The sequence below is a fragment of the Capsicum annuum genome, chromosome 12, assembly GCF_002878395.1.
Source record: "Capsicum annuum cultivar UCD-10X-F1 chromosome 12, UCD10Xv1.1, whole genome shotgun sequence".
Lineage (NCBI taxonomy): Eukaryota > Viridiplantae > Streptophyta > Magnoliopsida > Solanales > Solanaceae > Capsicum > Capsicum annuum.
The window spans coordinates 60,107,007-60,124,182 of record NC_061122.1 but is presented as its reverse complement, the minus strand read 5'-3'; the positions used below and the strand labels follow the sequence as shown (position 1 = coordinate 60,124,182).

The following is a 17,176-nucleotide window of genomic DNA, read 5'->3' as shown; positions in this document are numbered from 1 at the left end:
CTATGTTCTGTGGCATGGGGATATCATAGGCCATCACTGGAATCACCATCTGATTTTAATTCATCAATATGACATGGATCCCAATGCAGAGGCTAATGTCTGTGGAATGATGGCATATTCTTTTCTCCATTTCTAGCTTCTTTGATGTTCTCTTACTTCCATACTTTTTTTTATGCTTTTCGAGAATTATTTCCAATATCTTCATGCTCAACATACTATTCCAAATGCTTCCACGATCCAAAAGCTTCTCATTACTACATCACAATATGTTTAATTTCACCACGATCAAGCCTTGCAACACTAATAATGTCTATTAGCTTATTTTAGATCATACACAATACATTTTTCAAGTTTTAGCTCATAGAACAAGTAAAAATATAGGTAAATATTGGAAGTTGGACGTATAAATGAACCTAAGATTATTGCCCCACACTTAGAATCTTGTTCATCCTTAAACAATCCCAGGCAATCATTATAAGACAACTAGACTTCACAACCATAATCTGAACAAGACACTTTTGTTTGGTACACACAGGCTACTCATGACTCATTAATTTTCATCTCAAGCATGTCATATCGTACATGAAAACACACAAGATTACTATTTTTAACCTCCCAAAGCTCAAAAGTTGTCTCTATCACGTGGAAAACTTATGAACATTATTCAACAAAGAAGTCATACAAGTCACCTAACCATCCTCCATATGCACCCTTATAAGAATATGGTAGCCTGTACTCACTCACAATCATGCAATCTATCATAAGAATGGGTACATAGGGAACAACATTCACTCATTATCGCAAAGAATTCACACAAGATATATGATGAACCATAGGCTTTCTTTTAGTATATTACTCTACTAATAGTCAAATATTCAGAATAAGGATCAAATAGGTCTTTAAAGGTTGTAATGTAAGCTAAGGATGGGTAGGAACTGTTTGGGTAAAAATAGAAGCTAATCTCCCTAAGTTCTTTAATACATCACATAAAGATTAAAAACACTAACTTAACAACAAGTTTTTCACCTTATCTACCTTCCCTTTTACTTTTGTTTTGACACCATATCATTAAGCTGATTTGTACACACTGTGCAAGGGAGTCTACTTATTCAACACATTATTCTTTTTTATTTAACATTTCATAGTCTTTTCATCACCTAACTCCCAACCTCATTGTACCTTAATACTTACAGAAATAGCTATATTTTGGGATTTCGCTATCACCTTTTTCCTACTTGTCTTTCAACTTCTTAGTCAACTAATTTTTCACTAAAGTTCCTAGGATCTTTGGATTAAATTAAGGTCGAACAAAAAAGGGTTACAGGTATATGTTAGGCTAATAAAGAAAGTAGGCTATAGGCTTAACAGGTCTAAATAGGAATATTCACAAGGGTAGGTAAAAAAGGTCTAAAACTTGTCTACCAACAAAATGCTTACATTATCTCCTAAATTCAACATTCTTAATTTCACTTTTTAAACACACGGGGCAAGTTCTGGACATCACTATGTAAGTTAAATAACTAGATAATCTCACTAACCCCTAGTTCATGCTAGATTAAAGTAGGATCCCTATATACTTTCAACCTAGTAAATGTACAATTTAAAAATTAAGCCAACAAATCAAGAGTTACACAATTGAGATTAGTTGTCTCAAACTAGCATCCTTCTTTTTACTTTAACATGCTTCTTTCTAAAACAAGTGTTTATCATGTCATGTAGCCATAGGGCCCAACATAAGTACCTCACACTAGAGTAGTGGTCGGGTTCTGCTCACTTATTTATTCCTTAATATTAATTCCCTTTAACACGGTCGACATCCATCCATCATAGAGGAAGGCACCTAACTATGACTAGTTATTAAAATCACCGTAAAACAAAAAAAATTACTCCTAAAAATTAAATTAAAATTAACTAAACAACTTAAAATCAAATTGAAATTAACAAAGCAACTAAAATTACGAATTAAAGATAATGAAATAAGTAAAGTAAAGAAACAACTATGAATTATCAATGCAGCAAGTATCTTAATTACTAACCATTACAGACTGAATAGTTAGAATGTAAATCAAATCCCAGCATTAATAGTATCTAAAAATAACAAAAAAGATAAAAGGAGTTAATGAGAAGTGCAAAGAATGAGAACCATAACCCCACTATTAAAATATAGCATTGTCCCTAGTTCTTGCAAACATAATCAAGTTATGAGGTGTTAAAAAACTCCTTGGTTAGGCCTTGTCTATGTTATCCGTGACATCTGGACCATAGGCCTCCTTATCCATATCTTGTCTACAACATCCTTCTCCTTAGTCACTATATCGGAATCTCTCGTATGTTGCTCCTCATCTATGGGCACATCATCATCTACAAGCTCTACAAAATCTAGGCCTATCTACAGAAGGTCCAGGCATGGTGACCAAGTGGGTAATCCAGCTCTATAGCATGAATCTATTCCCTCATAGTTGGTCTACCCCCAACTCTCAACTAAAGTATCTATAGCCTTTACATGCATGTAATAATCTCATTATCCTGAGTATGACACTTGGGAAAAATAAGTATCGGCTTATAAGCCACATCCAATCCATGAGTCCTAGTAACATATATGGGGCACATACCCACTAATAGCTTCTTATATAGTACCTCCTCCTTAACCTTATGACCTCTAAGAACCAATTCAATAAGCCACCAAACCTATATCTACGCCCTTGATTGTAGCGCGTCTTCTTTATAGATAAAAAGATGACAACATCCATATTAATCTTAACATTCTCCCACATCAAAGCATAAATAAAGAAGACCCTATCATAAGGAACATCTGTCATATATTTCCCCAGAATGAGGTGATGACTAATAATCTTTGACCACATACATACCTCTCTATTAATTTGAGAATATGAGATTGTCATGTGAAGGCTTATCTCTTTGTGATAAATCCACCTAGCTATAGATATATTTCCATACAATAGATGTCTAATCTCTACATATGGTAAGGGTGATATTCTTCTACCTTAGATGAAGTGCATCTGCCTTTGGAGTCCCTAAGATAGCATTCAAGTTATGTGCAGAGAATTTCAATAACTTCCCTCGTATCTTTACTTTAGAATCGGGATCCCTGGGTCCCAGTTGACATAAAAATCTCTGATAAGGTACAAGTTACACTCAGTGGGATACTCAAATAGGAAGTTTACATGTAGCTTCTCTAATCTTGGTACCATGTTGGGGTACTCCCTCATAAGCTTGCCCGGTTGATGAACACATCCGGGCATACTTTGTCTCATCGTACTTTGAATACCATTTCTTTAGAACATTAATCACATTTTTTCACATTAGCTATAGTATCTCTAAAAAACATTGGCCTAAATAAACTATACTGCAATAATTTTTGTGTTGTCCTTTGACCTCCATAATGTCTGCCATAAGGTGATGAATGGAAACTTTCCAACACCTTTTTGGATTCAGCTTATGAAATACATCTTCTCACAATTTTGTCAGCACTTTCTTGAAAGGATAAGGCTCATCCCATATGTATGAGTGAGAATCATGAAATAGCTTCCCTTTCTATTGACTTGTGGCATCTGGAGGGTAAATACCGCCAACCAACAAGTTTACTGTATCAGCATACAATGGGACCTTTGCTATATTTAGTTCCATAAGTTGTTCATTTGGAATTCCTCCTAAATTCTTAAGGTATCATCAGCAACATGATTATGACTCTTAAGCCTCGATAAGTGGTCATCCACTTAATTTTTAGCTTTTTTCTATCACAAAACTCCAAATCAAATTATTGGAGTAGAAGGATCCATCTAATTAACATTAGCTTCACATATTTATTGTTGAATAAATACCATATAGTGGTATGATCCACATAAATAATCACCTTTTTTCCTATTAAATATGCTCTAAACTTTTCAAATGCAAAAACAAGTGTCGACATCTCTTTTTCTGTAGCTGTGTAATTAATTGAGGTCGCATCTAAGGTTTTACTAGCACAGTAGATGGAATGAAATACCTTATCTTTGTGCCGCCCCAGTATTTCTCTAAAAACCACATTACTTGCATCACACATCAACTCAAAAGGTAATCCCCAATCAAAAGCAATCAGAAAAGGTGCTTCTATCAATATTCTTTTCAAGTTCTTAAATGTTTTTTAACACACGACCCTAAATTTAAACTTTATATCTTTCTCCAGCAGAATGCACAATGGACTTACTATTTTTAATAAGTCTTTGATAAATCTTACATAAAATCCTGCATTCCTAAGGGAGCTTCTCACACCATTCACTAATCCCGTACATGGTAGCTTTTTAATGAACTCCATTTTAACTCTATCCACCTCAAGTCCTTTGTGTGACACCTTGTGACAAAGGCAATACCCCTTTTTACAATAATGTGGCATTTCTCCTAGTTTAATATGAGGTTAATCTCTTCACGCCGAGCCAAAATCCTATATAAGTTCTGGAAAAATACATTAAGTAAATTACCAAATGCAGAAAAATCATCCATAAATAACTCGACCGAATCCTCCACCATGTCATAGAATATATCCATCACGTATCTCTGGAATGTTGTTGGAGCATTTCACATGCAAAATTGCATGTGTCTAAATACATCAGTGCCATAGAGACAGGTGAAGATTGTCTTCTCCTGATCTTCTACCACTATGGATATCTAATTATAGCCTGAATACTGATCTAGAAAGCAATAATATTCCTATCCTACCAACCTGCCAAGTATTTGATCATAAAAGAGATGGAATAGTGATCCTTCCAAGTGGCATCATTAAACTTCCTATAATTTATACAAATCCTCTACCTAGACAGTGTACGAGTTGGAATCAACTTATTATTATCATTAATTATAACTATCATCCCCTCTATCGTTGGAACACGCTACATAGGAATGAACCATTTACTATTTAAGATGGGATAAACTATCCCAACATCAATCCACTTAATGACTTTCTTTCTTGTTACTTCTTTCATAAAAAGATTCAGTCTTTATTGGTGTTGTACACTAGCTTTATATCCCTCCTTCATAAATATTTTGTGCATACAAAAAGCAGGATTATTCCTTAGATGTATGATATTTTCAATTTAATTGACTTCTTTCTTCTCTTTAACACTATAAAGGACTCTCTCATCTACACATCATATAAACTCATAGAAAGAATATCCAATAAATATCATAACACCAAAGAAAGCATATTTAAGATGAGATAGTATAGCCTTAAGCTCTAGCTTTGGTGCTTCCACAATAGTTTCCTTGGGAGAGGGACCAATAGGTCTAATCAAAGGCTTAAATTTGGCCTCTCTGGTAATAATTCTTGCCACATCCAGAAATTGAGCCCTTTTAACTGCTTCAATATCACCAAAAAGATCATATTCCACCAATGATCGCTCAAAGAGGTCCTTGAATATAATAAGGTGAAAGTAAAACTCAAGGTCTACTACTGTGATAGTAGACAACTCCTTATATACAATTGTCAGCTTTATTTCCTTATATACATCCAAAATCTAAACCTTATCACGAGCACTTAATGTAAACTATCCTGCAACCACATCAATTAATGAACATTTAATTGATAAAAAAAGATGTCCTAAAATAAATGGGACTTTTGGTTCAACATCAAAATGAAGAATAATAAAGTCCACAGGGAAGATGAGAGACCCCGCTTGCACCATTATATCTTGAATAATTTCATAACATCTACCAAATAAACGGTCAGCCAACTAGAAAGCAGCTGTGGTAGGCCTTGGGCTACCTAACTACATCTTTCTAACTAAAGATGTGGGCATAAGATTTATGCTCATCGCAAGATCACATAAAACTCAAGCTCTTACTGATTTCCTGGTTGTAATCAAAATTGTGAAGCTCCCTGGATACTTTATTTTTGTGGGCAACCTATTTAGAATTTGTGATGTGGACTCCTTAGTGAGTGCAATACTAGCATATTCCGTCATGCATTTCTTGTTAGAAACAATGTATTTAATTTACTTAGCATACTTTGGGATAATCTGCCAAACATCAATGAGTGGCAGGATAATGTGAACTTGTTTTTACATATCAATAAACTTCTTGTAGCAAGCTTCCTCTTAGTGTTTCCACAACCTTTGTAGAAAAGCTGGAGGTATCTTGAAATTTCCCACTTTTGTTTCCTTGCTTTCAAATTTGTCTTCCACAACTTTTATTTTTTTCTTTGCCTTTTCACCATTGGTGGACTTGTGATTCACTTGATTACGTTCTATCTTATTCAACTGCAGCCCACTTCGAGTAGAAATTTTATTTAACTATTTTGGATTTGGCTTAATATCACTAGGTAAACCTCCCTGAGGTCTAGTGTTTTATGCCCCAGCAATCAGACCCATTATAACCTTCAAGTTCTTTGTAATAATCTATTGATTCTTCACATCTGCTACTAATTATGCTTGAGTAACCATAAAATATTTCAGCATCTCTTTAATATTTCTTGATTGAGCAGTGGCTTTATTCCCTAGAATATTCAACTACTAATTTTGATTTACTTGCCCATGATATTGATTTGTATTCTACGCCTGATTTCCACCCCATGAGAAATTAGGATGATTCCACCAATAAGGAAGGAAAGTATTTCTAAACTTTTGATATCCTTAACAATTTTTATTTCCCACATGGTGAGTAGACTCTGAATTAGCTACTCAAGCATCCACTACATGATCACTATTTTCATATACCTAGGACTAATTATGATATTGATGAACTATATTTAATGTGATAGTATAGACTTGTGATTCCCAGATTCCTATTGATGAAATATGTAGTTATCTAATTTTGTAGTGCGGCAATCTGTGATGAAATAGCTGTAAGATGATAAACCTACAACACCCCTGAAACTTTCTTTGGAGCACTAATTGTTGCATCAGTATGCCACTCAAGATTCCCCAGTGAAATATGATTCAACAATGTGTGAAATTCATAATACATCTTCTCTAGTTCATGTCCACCTACAATTGAATCTAGGAGAATCTTCGTGTTTTGATCAAGACCCTCAATGAAAATATGTACTAAAATATCATTATTCTTATGATGGAGAGGGTATTTTTAGAGAATAGCCTTGAATCTTTCCCATGTTTGGTAAAGATTCTGTCCATCTTTTTGCCTAAAACTCAAAATCCCACTTCTCAACTATTTTTTCTTCCTGGATGGAAAGAATTAAATAAGGAATTTTCAAGCTAGATCACTGTAATGCCTCGCATTTTAGGCTGAAATATAGACCATGATTTCGATGCGTTGATAATACCAAAGCCATAAATCCTATGCCAATATGGCATATTAATTATTTGCATAGTATTTTAATCCATTCAATCTTGAATTTAGACCATAGAGGTCCTTCAACTCAAGGACGAGTTGAAACTATTTGGATTGATTAAGTTTTAGTGGATGTTGTAATTTGTGTTAGCTTTCATTGATCATAACGCTTTGTATATATCAAATTAGATAGCCTACTATGTGTCAAATGATAGGTCATCGATTTAGCTTTCTAGCAATATCAATTTTGCTAAAATCCGGCACCCGAGCAAGAAGTTATGGCCTTTCAAAGTAGTATGCGTCGCCTAACTAATCGCACATGGCCCCTGGAAAACATAGGTGATAGCATAGGTGGCACCTATGTAAAGGTTTCAATTGACTTAAACACTCCGTGTTTGGGGCAAAATGGTCCTTTTTGCACCCTTATTTAGCCACAAACACAAAATTTAGTTGCCAAAGACACCAAAGAATACCTTCATTCATCAAAATTGTTCAAGAACTCTCTCTAGGGTTTCAAACTAAAAACCCAAGTAGTTCAAGATTCAACCATGGGTTTTCAAAATAAATTGAAGATTTGGAATCTCCACAATGTAGGCTTCAAGAAGAACCTATTATATTCGCATATAGAGGTACATGGGGTTATCTCAAAAATTTCATGGGCTTAAAAATTCATGTTTAAAAAAATGAGGGTTTTGAAATTATGAATTTAAACATGTTTCAAGGGTCTTTATGACATTGATTTGATCTTTAGGCCTAATTCCAAAGTGATTTGATATATGATACATGTATATGCATGTATTCCAAAAAGATGTTAACTTTAGAGCATGAATGATATGGAATCCCTCTCTTGATGTGAATTTGTTTTAAATGTTCATATGATGTAAATTGTTTGAACATATCTTGAAAAGCATAGCATGAAATATTTTGAGAATTGATATGATTTTTACTTGAAAACAAGAGGGCTATTTGTGTTGAAATATGTTAAATACAATGGTTGAATGAGAAGAATGATGTGATATTGATGGCTTACAAGTTGGGTGTGAAGATACCCTACAAAATATGACGTGATTGAATTAGATAAAATTTGAATGCATTGATTTTTGATGATATAGGTGGATGCTCGAAGAAGGCATTTTAGTGTAAGGGCTCATCAATGGAAACCGTGTTTGCCGACATAAGAATTTGGTACCTTGCTTTCTGATCTTGCGTAGCTGACTTTATGTTATTCCCAAATTGGGACTATGATTAGGAGCCCTGCTTTGTGATCTTGTGCACTACCATTAGTTTAAGGCACCCTCCTGTGTGATCTTGTGTGTCTTCCCCTCACTTATACTCTAATCTCAGCGGCAACCAAGGTTTGACAGTTGGTGTAACTGTGATATGTAGGGTGTTCCACGTAGCTCAGCTGCATTGCATTGTTGTTGAAAACAATTACATTACGCCCATGTGTTTTCAATTGATTTGATATGAAATTTCTTTATAATGGATCTCAACTATATTTTGTAAAAATATTATATTTTGTTTTGATATCTCTGCGTACCAGTACTTTTGTATTGACCCCTTTCCCTCCCAGGTTTGGAGGCACAGTCTAGGTGTCCAGAAAATTAATAGATTTTCTCAGACAGATTCGCAGAGTCACTTGGTGAGGCTTCTATATTTTAGAAGGCTTGATATCTTCCAATTTCATTTATCATTTATTAGTTTTGGGTCAACTGGGGGCCTTGTCTCAGTTTTTAGATAGATATTTGTTTCAGTCATATAGTAGAGATTTTGCAGACGTTATAGAGATGTTGATGGAGATTGTGGGATATTATTACCCATTATTGTTTTCATATGATTCTTGAACATGTTTCCATTATATAGTGTATCTTCCGCATTTCTTTTTCATATAAGTCATATGCATGATAACTAGTTAGATAAGGGGTGTTTCGGGCCTTGATGGTTTAGAATAATCATCACGGCTAGGGCTCTGGTTCGGGTCATAACAAACTTGGTATCAGAGCATGGTTCATGGTCCCAGGGTGTCTGCAAAATTACGTTGGGTAGAGTCTTGTTTATGGGTATGTATCGTGCAACACTTATAATCAAGAGGCTACTAGGTGTTTAGGAATGTTTCTCTTTCTTCATGTTTTAGTTAGTGCAATAGAGTCAGAATGTTCCTCTTTCATACTCAAATTCGTGCTATGGTGTCGCCCATATGAAAGTAACACTCATCCCAATTCTTTCCTTACTTGGACATTCTCAGACATGCCTTATCGTTGGGCGATTCAAGTATAGAAGTTTAGAGTCTAAATGGTATGGTTCATTCTGATCGAATCATATAAGATTTTTGCAAGGCTTGAGAAGAGACTATTACTGCTTCAGAGTGTGTTGGTTCTAGTGTGAACCTTTATTTTGATGAAATCATGCTTTTTATCCTACAATATTAAGTGTATTCAATTCTTTTCAGAACTTTTGTTGCCAGTGTCACACTTCAGAGGTAATAAGGTATAGCAGAATGTTGGAACTGTATTTCCACCTGAATAGTAATGTGTGTTAAAGTATTGTTGTCATGACCTATTAGTAATGAAATTATACCAAGAAGTTGGTGATTTGAAGTCACAAAGATAGAAGTTAGAGTGAGGATGATTTACCCTTTTATAGTGATAAACTAATTTGGTAGCTAGCAGCATGTGTGGACAATATGGTAGTCCACGGAGGAAGTGTTTGACTCCGATTTTATTTATACAGAGTAAGATGTGTATTTTTAGTTCATTGAATATTGTGTATTAAATGTCTATCTCATGATATATTATCATTAAAGTGTTGTTGAAAAATAAAGTCTAGTGAAGCTGTGTGGGGCTCTTTTGATTCACTAGCATAGTTGACTTGTCATTCATCCCATTTTCTAGTTTAAAATACAAAATCAAAGTCTAGTGAAGCTGTGTGAGGCCTATTTCGATTCACTAGCAACTTGTTTTTTTCAACTTGTTGTTCTTGTGCAGGTTTAATGTATGTATAGCTGAAGCTGGTTGCATGAGATTGGGCCGGTAAAGAGATGATTCATCCTTATGTGTTAGTTTATTAGTAGAAGATAGAGAAAGATTATTAGGCAAGGTGAATTGTCCTTGCTTGAAGTATGAAAATGGCCAGATTAGCCAGTAGGTTATAAGTATAGACTCATGGTTGTTGTGGACTTTGAAGATAGTGTAAATGTACGCTTGGGTAAGTAATTGTGATGTGAGAAAGCAGTATAAGTAGATACGATTGTACGGGGTTATAATATAAGGATAAGGTTGACCATGTCTATTAGAAGGCTGTGACCCTCTTGACCCTCTTTTCATTGGTAGTTGTAAACTAGTGCTACTTGTGAGAAGGTATGTAGAAGATTTTTGAGATATTTGGATAGAATGTCCGAATTTGATGGATTAGTATATTTATATTATGTTGCATTCTTCATTGGTGGTAGATGATTGATACTAAACTATAGGCTTGAATTTAAATGGTGTGGTGGTAAATAGTGGAAAAAGTTTGATGATGCATGTTTTGTGGGATTAAATTAGTAGGGTTGAGGTGTTGAAATAGAACATGCTAATGGATTATGATATGGAAAACCGTTAGGTCATGATCGATTATTGTGGTTATGAAGTTTTAGTGCACTAGTGTTTCGTGATGTTTATTTATAGTTTCCAAGTGAAAATTTTATGTAAGGTTGGGTTGTAAATCATGCATAGCACTAGATATTAAGTTTGAATAGTTGATGTACATGAAAGTGGATGTGAAGATTTCTTGGTTAATGAATACTAGTTGTATAGAAGTGATCTAATAGGCTTGAATGGTGGATGTAATAGATTAAGTTTATTTGATTCGTAGTGATGTATGATATTGTATGTGTGATGTAGAAGTATGCCTAAGGTGACATGAGGTTACGAAATTCTTTCTAAGGCTATTACATATTACGTGTGGCTAGTAGTACTGTTGAGTTGCTAGATGGGGAAAGACTAGTAGATGTTATAAGGGTTCTAAATAGTTAAGTTAAAGAGTTTTGATTGATAGTGTTGAGCCTTTTATATGATCTTGATTCTCATAGTAATGAGGCATATGTTGGGAGTCACGATATTAGTACGCTATGTCGAAAGTTGTTTGGTTCATCAAAGACTTGGTGATATTCATGTTAAGTGTTAGAATCTAAGTTTGAGTTTTGAAGGTTGAACTGATAGAAATAAGTGTGAAAACTGATGTATCCCAGAAGGTAGTCATTCGAGTTAAGTTTTATGATATGCATTCATTGTCTTTTTATTTTTCAGACCCTAGAGTACAGTAAGTGTAGTTCAGTTAGAATCTGGTAAAGGATCTCCCAAACTCTAGATGATAATGTGAAGCTGAGGGGGAGATGATAGAACAAATGACCAAGTAAGGCTCTCAGATTCTAGTAATGATGCAGTATGGTTTAGAACATCAGAAAGTGAGGGTGGATCTCAACCCATTCCTACCTCAGTATTTTTTTTAGTTATCCGGATGCTTACTCATGCCTTACGATTTAGTTCCGTGATCATAGTTCATGATTTCTCTATATGATAGAGAGTCACGTACTCTTCCAGTTCCAAGATAATGAGTTCTAGTTCATTAAAGTAGTCAGAATCACATTCCTTATGTTATGAACTCTAGTTGAGGTCATGCAACTCTTGAGGCATTTACTCACTCTTTATAGTGTGCTCAGTCCCATATAAAAATCTTTTCACGCTTGAGGGTCTTATGTTTTAACCTTTTAGTGACCATTCCTATGCAATGATAGTGGTGATGATGTAAATGTTCTTGTTAATGGAAGATCATAGTGTGCTTGTTTAGATAAGGCCATAAGTATGAAGTTAGATTTGGGGCCAAGTCTTTGATACATGTGATGGTTAGTGGAAAAGTTGGTGTGTGTATGTTCTTAGGATAACGCGTGGGAGTTATATTGATAATAGTTTAGAAACCATGTGAAGTATGTATTTATGGGTGATTGCCTTGGAGTTAACATGTGGTTAAAAATTAGACTTTAATAACGTTTTAGGATTTTAGTGGATGGTCGCAATATGCATTAGCGACTTCATATTAACAGTTCAAAGTTGTCATTGAAGTAACAAGGAATGTTATACTTAGGATGTGATGTTTAAAGGAGATATAGAAGATTGCATCATATGGTTTAGAATAATAGCGTGGTCTGGCATGTTGTATTTTTTATGACTTAGTGTTAGGCTTGATCATGGCGAAGGGACTAAGTTATTTCCGACATTAGTAGAAAGATTTGTCAATGCTCATATGATAATTTTAAGATGAGTTGAATGAATATGATATTTATAGGGAATATCATAGTTAAGCGATATTCGGGAAGTGCGCTAAGACTGAAAGTAAGAAGTTGTATTGCCAAAGGTCCAAAAGTTCTATCCTAATTTAGGAGTTATATGTCTATATTCTAGACTGCTGAGTAGTGTCAATGTTGTGATTTCCATAGATTGATGTCTTGTGTAATCCATACCCAAGATTCATCGCTCTCTATTACTGCTAGAATTTCTTTAGAGAATTGTACTGAAGAGATACTCCAGTTAAGTATGAGGGTGTAGTATAATTCAGTCAGTATGGCCAATAAGTCAGTTTAGCAGCCAGATTCGCATGACTTGTTTTCTCGTCTTTGCACTTATTCATGCTGCTCGAAATCTCAGACATGCTAATATTCTAAGATAGAGTATACCAGTAGTTACGAGTATGACCCAGTTCATGCATCATCCATTAAATTCAGATTCCAGATGTTCAGTTATGATTCAATTCGTAGGTGCCCTGTGCACGCCTTAATTTTCTGAGTATCTTAGTGAATTGAGCATTCATATAGGGACATAGGGTCCTAAGGAGGAGATACCCCATTCAGCTGCATGCATAGATTCTTATTACAAGCTTCGCACCAGTTATCATTGCGTATTCAATCATATGTCAAAAGTCAGTTCAGTCAGATATGCATGCATTAAAAATGTATTTTCAATAGAAAAGTGCATCTTATCAGTGTATTCAGTTATGCGTTAATGAAAACAACTCATTAACAAATCGACGCATCAGATATGCATGATTCATTATGAGAATTCAGCCTATGAGTCACTTCAGTTGTGTATTCCATGCGTCGGATATGCATTTCTGGCATAAGCATTTAAAACATCAGTAGTTCTAATCTTATAGTCATGTTTTCGATCAGCGTATTCTTTCTTAGGGAACATATCATGTCCGCTTTATCCAATACCCTTAATACTTCGACATTCTACCCATCATTCGGGGACGAATGATCCCAAGGGAGAGATAATGTAATGCCTAGCATTTTGGGCTATAATATAGACCAAGATTCTGATGCGTTGATAATCCCGAAGCCATAAATCCTATGCCAATATGGCATGTTAATTATTTTCGCAGTATGTGAATCCATTCAAGCTTGAATTTAGACCATAGAGGTCCTTCAACTCAAGGACGAGTTGAAACTATTTTGATCGATTAAGTTTTAGTGGACGTTATAATTTGTTTCAGCATCCATCAACCATAACTCTCTGTATATGTTTAATTAGAGAGCTTACTATGTTTCAAATGATAGGTCTTCGATTTAGCTTTTCAACGATACAAATTTTACTAAAATCCGGAACCTGAGCAAGAAGTTATGGCCTTTTAAAGTAGTATGCGTCGCCTAACCAATCGCACATGGCCCCTAGAAAACATAGGCGATAGCATAGGCGGCGCCTGTGTAAACATAGGCGATAGCATAGACGGCGCCTGTGTAAATATAGGCGATAGCATAGGTGGCGCCTATGTAAAGGTTTCAAGTGACTTAAACACTCCGTTTATGGGGCAAAATGGTCCTTTGCCCACCCTTATTTAGCTATAAACACGAAATTTAGTTCTCAAAGACCCCAAAGTACACCTTCATTCATCAAAATTGTTCAAGAAATCTCTCTAGGATTTCAAAATAGAAACCCAAGTGGTTCAAGATTCAACCATGGGTTTTCAAAACAAATAGAAGATTTAGAATCTCTGTAACGTAGGCTTTAAGAAGCACCTATCATATTCGCATATAGAGGTACGTGGGGTTATCTCAAAAATCTCATGGGCTTAAAAATTCATGTTTTAAAAAATGGGGGTTTTGAAATTATGAATATAAACATGTTTCAAGCATCTTTATGATATTGATTTGGTCATTATGCCTAATTCCAAAGTGATTTGATATATGATATATGTATATGCATGTATTCCAAAAATATGTCAACTTAAGAGATGAATGATATGGAATCCCTCTCTTGATGTGAATTTGTTTTAAATGTTCATATAATGTAAATTGTTTGAAAACATCTTGAAAATCATGACATGAAATATTTTGAGAATTGATATGATTTTGACTTGAGAACGAGAGGGCTATTTGTGTTAAAACATGTTGAATACAATGGTTGAATGAGAAGAATGATGTGATATTGATGGATTGAAAGTCGGGTATGACGATACCCTACAGAATATGACATGTGATTGAATCAAATAAAATTTGAATGCATTCATTTTTCATGATATAGGTGGATGCCCGAAGAAGGCGTTTTAGTATAAGGGCTCATCCATGGAAACCGTGTTTGCCGACATGGGAATTTGGTCCCCTGCTTTCTGATTTGCGTACCTGACTTTATGTTATTCCCAAATTGGGGCTATGGTTAGGAGCCCTGCTTTGTGATCTTGTGCACTACCATTGGGTTGAGACACCCTACTGTGTGATCTTGTGTGTCTTCCCGTCACTTATACTCTGATCTCGGCGGCAACCAAGGTTTGACAGTTGGTGTAACTGTGATATATAGGGTATTCCAAGTAGCTTATCTGCACTGCATTGTTGTTTAAAACAATTACATTACGCCCATGTGTTTTCAAGTGATTTGATATGAAATTACTTTATAATGGCTCTCAACTATATTTTGTAAAAATATTATGTTTGTTTTGATATCTCTGCGTACCAGTACTTTTGTATTGACCCCCTTTCCTCCCAGGTTTGGAGGCACAGTTTGGGGGTCCAAAAAATCCATAGATTTCCTCACACAGATTTACAGAGTCACTTGGTGAGCTTTCTATATTTCGGAAGGCCTGATATCTACCAGTTTCATTTATCATTTATTAGTTTTGGGTCTACTGGGGGCCTTGTCCTAGTTTTCAGATAGATATTTGTTTCAGTCATGAAGTAGAGATTTCACAGATGTTATAATGATATTGATTAAGATTGTGGGATATTATTCCCCATTATTGTTTTCAGATGATTCTTGACCATATTTCCATTATATAGTGTATATTTATCATTTCCTTTTTATATAAGTCATGTGCATGATAACCAGATAGATAAGGGGTGTTTTGGGCCTTGATGGTTCAAAATGCTCGTCATGGCTAGGGCCCCAGTTCGGGTCGTGACAATCACCCCATAAAGTTTTGGAGTTTGGTTGTTCAGCATTTGACCACCTCTTTGCTACCCCCAATAGAGTAAAAGGAAAGAGAGTGAGTCTGATGTAATTAGTAGATACCTCAGTAGGAATGTAGGTGTCACTTATCTCACGGAAATTTGTATGTGCTGCTGTGGGTCCTCAGGAGATAAACCTGTAAATTGCCCACTGGTGTGTAAGAGTTTCTCTATCTTCTACTTCAATTAAAACCGAACACCCACAGTTGGTTTGCGGATACTATTAGCAGCATTATTCATAAAAGTCTTTGCCACTTCATGAGTAGATCTAGCCTTTACTTTATTTGCAGAAGCAGTTGGAGCCACCACAGCAGGAGCAACTGGAACAAGAATAGGATTCACCTGATGTGCCATTTGAATTTTCTGAATTGGATATTAAAGTAATGCCTCCTTGACTTTGATTAAATATAAGTTCATGTTCTAAATAAGGCTCAACCAATTCTTTTGCTCTTGTCATTCTGATACATCACTTTTACTGCAAAAGTTATCCGATAAGATTAAGTTTTTAACACTAAAATTTATTATCAAAAGCAAAAATTTAGAAAATTACAAATTATTTGAGTCCCCAGCAATGACGCAAAAACTTGTTGCAGTCTATCACATAAGCAAGTGCACATGATCGTACATCTCATGGAGTGACTCAAAAGAATTAGATATTGAACCCACAAGGACTACTTGATTAGTAATTTACTTAAGTTCAGTTCCAACAATATTATATTCAAGTATTTCAGAGTATTAATATGGTTGTAACAATCTAAAGAATAATTAAGAAATAACAAAATAACAATAGTGTGTCAATAGCAATGTAAGCAAGGTTGTAAACAATATAAGGGAAAATTCCAGGGTTGAGACACTCTTAAAAATCATGTAAATATCGATCCTTAGTGTGATTGTGTTAGTTATCGTGTTGTTGATTCGTATGGTTTAATTTATGATTATGGTCCTCCGAGCCTCTAATCTTCTACCTAAAAGGACATCGCAACTACATAATTGAGTGGGGATGCGATCATTATTTCAATTATTTAAGTTATCCTCTAGCATTTGAATCAAACAAGGTTTCTAGTTATATTTATATCCTAGCCACTACTTCAATCCTTTGCTCTATGATAGAATAAGAACTTGCTCTTTAAACTCTTGATCTATCCTAATGATTCTCCTTTCGTATGCACAAAAGGATTAAACATGTATTTTAATGGTGTCCATGCATTAAAATGGTAAAAAATAAGAAAATAAGAACTGCCTATGCGATAATCCAATGTTCAATAACTCTAAGGATATAAAAAAACTGTCATGTTCTCGGCCTCAACCCCAGAACAAGGGTTTTTAGCCATTCATGGTCAAAATTAACATCTAAGAAATATAATTGATATTACCAAATTCAAAGTAGGAAGATGAAAAATGAAAGAAACCTAGTAAAACTCTCAT

The 17,176-nt window shown here is 34.9% G+C and overlaps 1 non-coding gene and 1 pseudogene across 1 annotated transcript; one reads left to right on the top strand and one right to left on the bottom strand.

Moving 5' to 3' along the window:
• Nucleotides 1-16,105, bottom strand: part of LOC124889614 — a 33,139-nt pseudogene extending 17,034 nt beyond the window's left edge.
• Nucleotides 7,055-7,161, top strand: LOC124889859. Its single transcript, XR_007048773.1, has one exon. It is a non-coding gene; the product is annotated as a small nucleolar RNA R71 (small nucleolar RNA).
• Nucleotides 16,106-17,176: the final 1,071 nt, after the last annotated feature.